The sequence below is a fragment of the Aphelocoma coerulescens genome, unplaced genomic scaffold (assembly GCF_041296385.1).
Source record: "Aphelocoma coerulescens isolate FSJ_1873_10779 unplaced genomic scaffold, UR_Acoe_1.0 HiC_scaffold_87, whole genome shotgun sequence".
Taxonomy (NCBI): domain Eukaryota; kingdom Metazoa; phylum Chordata; class Aves; order Passeriformes; family Corvidae; genus Aphelocoma; species Aphelocoma coerulescens.
The window spans coordinates 1,145,093-1,150,298 of record NW_027184071.1 but is presented as its reverse complement, the minus strand read 5'-3'; positions in this window follow the sequence as shown (position 1 = coordinate 1,150,298).

Below are 5,206 nucleotides of genomic sequence, written 5' to 3'. Positions count from 1 at the left end.
TGTTTATACATTTTACATGTGTTTTCTTTAATAATTGTTAAATATTATCTGTTGACCTTTATCATAAGTGTTTCCTTACCTATTGTAAGAGTTATTTGCTAGCAGTTGTCAGTTGTTAATAAGTCATAGATGATTATTTCCATGTTATAAGGGTTAGTGATTTAAGATTCTAGGTATTAATAGTTAAAGACCAAACACTTAAGCTCCAGAGTTTTAGAAAAGATCGTAACATAGAGCACTCCCCATCTGTATTAGAAATTTGGCCCAAAAAGAGAAAAGAAAAAGATACAGGGAGGGTAAAGACCGATAGAACTGTGATTATAAAGTTTCCAGCTGAAGAAGATACAGAGATAGCTAAAGAAGCTAGCAAGGGGGCGAGCCGGATCAAGCTCTGCTCTTCCTAAAGGAAAATTGCTACATCGTGGGTGACAGGCCTATGAGTGTAAGCCCCAGGAGAGTAACTTGTACCAGACCCCTGCTGATATTTTGGTTAATAAGTATCTGCAACCAAGGAAGTGGTGCAGGCCTGTGCGACAAGTGTTATTATCCTCTGTACTCGGGGGAATGCAGGAGTGCAGTAGTAAGAATACGCACCCGTCCGAACCCAAACTGTCTTGATTATTCAAAACTACAAACCTGTGAAGAAGAAGGGAAGATCTACTGGTTATCCAAAAACATAGGAAACTTTAAGCAGAAGCTGGATGGAGAATGCCCTATGAAGGAGAAATGGATATGTTTTGAAAGAAGAGTGGGTGGAGAAGTTTTACACCAAAGGGTGCATGGAGGGGATCAAACGAAGGAAAAAAATTAAAAGGGGTAGTGAAAATGGAAGAAGAGGATATTATTTCCAGTGGGAAGAACCTATTTTTAAATCTGCTAGAACATATCAGTAAAGAATTTAACATCTGAAATTGTTGGATTTGTGGGGACACTCAGATGGCCAAAGTGTGGCCCTGGGAAGGTACGGCATTGAGCCCACAGGAGGTGTTGAAATGGATGGAAGTGGAAACGAGATCACCACTCCAAAGGAACCAGGAAGAGACATGGAAACTGAGATCAAGACCAATAGGCAAAGAATATGTAAGAAGAAAGGGACGGTGCTATACATTCAAGGTGGGAGAACTCTCTTGTAAATGCTATCACACAACAAATGGGACACGTAAGTGCTGGACAGCCAAGGCTCCCGATTGGTATTGGTGCAGAAAACAAAAGACGGGGTGTATATATATAAAACACCAAGGACTATATGAGTGTATCACTAGAGACACAAATCCATTTACCGATGTTCCCCAAATCTGGAAATTTTGGAGTAAAGCAGGTATTGGATCCATGGCCCCTAACTTTTGGGTAGCACCTGAGGGCTTATTTTGGTTATGTGGGGAGAGGGCTTATGTTTCATTACCTGGGGATTGGAAAGGGAGTTGTACACTGGGCATCATAAGACCATCTTTCTATTATCCCACAAGTATGGTCAAGAATTGAGTATTCCCTTACACGATGACCTTGGGCGCAAAAAGAAACACCTGGCCGGAGGTACACAGAAACGGGATGATGATGGGTGACCACCGGAAAGAATTATTCCAACTTACGGTCTGACCACCTGGGCCCCAGATGGTAGTTGCAGGTATTGAACCCCCATCTACGTGCTTAACCGTATTATCCGCCTACAAGCGGTATTAGAAATTATAACAAACCAGACTGCTCTGGCCCTGGATTTGATAACAGCACAGCAGAAACAGATGAGGTCAGCAATATATCAGAACAGATTAGCACTCGATTACCTCCTCGCCGAGGAAGGAGGAGTATGTGGCAAGTTCAATTCCTCTGAGTGCTGCATTGAAATAGATGACCATGGTGAGGCTATTAGGAATATAACTAAAAACATAAGAAAACTCACCCATGTCCCTGTCCAATGGTGGATGCGCCGCCTTAAAATGACCTGGTGGGAAAATTGGCTAAATGGGAGCTGGTGGAAGAAGTTGATGTTCTTTGGTTTATGTGCACTGACCAGTATTGTTTTTCTCCTATGTATATTGCCTTGCTTAATTTGAATAATTACAAGTATTATTCAGACCTCCATGGAGAAATTAGCCGAGGAAAAGATGATGATGCTGCAAACGAATAAGCAAGAAGGGACCAAGGAGAACTTAGAAACAGCTGGAGTAATCTAGGAAAAGTACCAGAAACTGAGGAAAATATATGAGGGGAACTCGTTTTGATAGGATGTTGATGTGGGGTAAACCCCAATGAAAGAATATGAGAGGGGAGTTGTTGTAAGTGGTTTGATCTCTGCTAATTAAAAAGGTTAAGGAGTTAATTAATTAGTAGGCTGGTTTGGGTTGGAGGGTTCAGGTATAGTTGATTGTTAACTGAAGTTCAGTGTTAAGAATTGGTTTGCATTTGGAGTGGCACTTATGTATATCAGCATTGGATGGCGCATGGGACCGGTCAGTGGGCTGGAGTATCTGGAAAGTTCCGAGACGGACATTACATCATCGCTAACCGCACCAGAGAGGATATGGATTGGACTATAAGAGCAGAAATTGCCTGTCAGGAAAATGATTGGTCAGGAATGCAGCCCTAAACGAGCCAAGGACAGCGCGGATCAAAAGCGACTGACCAATGTTGAGCAGGTCAAAAGACTGTATAAACTGTTCCGGTGCCTGGCACCGGGTCCTCCTTTGCTGACATGCTTGTCGGGGGAGCAGCCAGCGTCGCGCGTGCTGCTTCATCTGCCTTGTTGTTTTGGGTTCCTGAGCTACTCTCGGTTCCCATTCTCAGTCACTGTTCATAAAACCAATTAAAATTGGCAATATTGTCAGCCTGTTTCTGACAATACCCTTCTGACTGTATCAGGCTGATGCATATTTATTCACGGCTTTGCATAGTCTCGCCCCCTGGTCAGTCATTTGGGAGCCTGCGCTTTTCTGTTGCTGTGACCTTCAGGGTCCTCACTGGTTGGAGTCCTAGTCCTTTTATGGTGGTGCCTTCAAAGTCTGGCTGGCAACAGCGCAGCCCTTTGCAAACCCCAGAACTGCTATTACAACATACAGATATACAGCCCTGCAAAACCAACCTCCACAACAAGACCACCCCAGCAAACACTAAACATTTCAACATATCCTATCACCTTGATATTTTCCCTGGGAAAATATCATAATATTCAGCATCACAACTCATAATATAACTCATAATATAACTCATAATTCATACAACATACGGCAAAAGGCAACTCTCAATAAGTCATTTATAACATGCCCTCATTGGCTCATTTGCCTTCGCGCCTGTCCTGCCTCCCTGTGTCCCTGACCGCCGCCTTGCTGCTTCGCCCCCACGTCCCTGCCTGAGCTACCCACGTTCAACCCTGCTGCTCCGATCCAGCCATCACTGCAATCTTTGCCGCGAACTGTGCAGGGTCCTGGACCTCCTGTTTGATTTTGCACTCACTGCGTGTGAGTCTACTCCCATCACCACGGGAGCGGCGCCTGTGAAGCTGTGCCTCTCCGAGAGCTGCGCAGGCTCGTTAGCAGGCAGCCCATCAACCCCCCAGTCGCGTGGACGTCAATGGCACTCCCTGATCTGCTGGTGCTCACGCCCTCTTTTGCTCTCTGTCTCCCCTCTCTCTCTTCCTTCCCTGCCCATTCCTTTTCCATTTTCCTTCCTTCTTTTCTGTCTTTTCCAGTCTCCTTTCGTTTGGGTGATTCCTTTTTTGTGTTGTTCTTTTTATTACTAATAAACAGGTCTCAGTTACAAGGTTTGCCTCATTTGGCTTAATTTTATTCTTGACCATCTAATTCTAAAAGAACTCCTCACAGTTTCCCTCAGTGGAACGGGACAGACATACTCATTACTTTGCTGAAACTTACAGGCTAAACATTCCCCCAAATTCTTTGACATTTTTAGATCACTTCTCAGAATTTATTGACATGAGAGTAGGGGTGTCTTGGTGGTCTCTACTGGTTTTTGCAGCAGGTTCAGGAGAAGACCCATGCACAAAAAAACATAAGACACAACTGGGGTTGCAAAGCAAATTTATTTTATTAGATGCAGCAGCAAATGAAACATAGCGACCCCTGGATTCCCAAAAAGCTGCTGAGCAGGACAAGGAGATGGAGCATGGTGGTCAGAGGGAGTGGCAGGTAGGCAGTGCACCTTCAGGACATCCCCTGGATCAAAATGGTGTGCATCTTGTCTTTGTCACCTTCTCACCCCTCTGCTCAGAAGTGCCGTGCCTGAAGGACGCTGCCCCGTGCTCGAGCCTGCGGAGCAGCCCGGCTCCCTCCCGCTGTGCCCAGGCTGCTGCACACACTGCTAACCTTTCCCAGGACTTCCAGGGCAGCCGGCAGAAGAGTAGCAATCCTCAGCCGGGGCACCAGCCCTCGGCTACCTTTTGCCTTTCTCTCCTCCTGGGCCGCCTCCAGACGGCCAATGGCACCAGTCTGCGCTGTGCCCAGCACGGCTACGCTTCCCTCGGCAGCAGCCAGCTGCCGCTTTGGCTCTGAGATGGGACCATGTGCCCGCTCCCAGGAAGAGGCACCCAGTGCCAGGCTGCTGCCTCTTGCAGCTCCAAGGGCCTCCTGCCAGCCTGCCTCTGCCCAGCCTCAGGCTGCTCTGGGCTCTGCGTGGGCTCTGCTGGGGCTCCGGCCTGGGCAAGGCCGGGCCGCTCTCACCTCACGCTCGCTGACAGCTCTGCCTCAGACGAGACCTTTCAGAGCACCCTCGCTGAGCTTTCTGCTTTCTCAGCTGAGCAAGACTCTCCCCGAGCCAAAGAGATTGCACTTAGGGATACAAATCCAAGTGGCAGGAACCCCAGTGCTCTCGAGTCACAGCTGAACACCTACATCTGCACAGGATGTCTTGGCTGCACAACTCCTCCTCTGCTTTTGCCTGCAAATGCCATTGCCCGTTCTGCCTCAACTACAAGCACAATGGCTGGACAAAAACCGGCCAGTGTGCCGTATTGCAAAGGCAGTGTGGTCTGGAGAGGATGAATGAAGAAGAGCCTGCCCCACTGACAAACCATACCAAAGAAGCCATAAGTGTCACTTTCCACCTTTAAGAAACAACGGACAATTGAGAAGGAAAAGTTGAGCTAAATCACAAGGTGAGAAAGAAAGGAATCTTACAGATGAGTTGGGGTTTCAGAAACTTTATTTATTTAAAATCATACTGTACAATTGTACTCTGCAATCCTAATCTAAGCTGG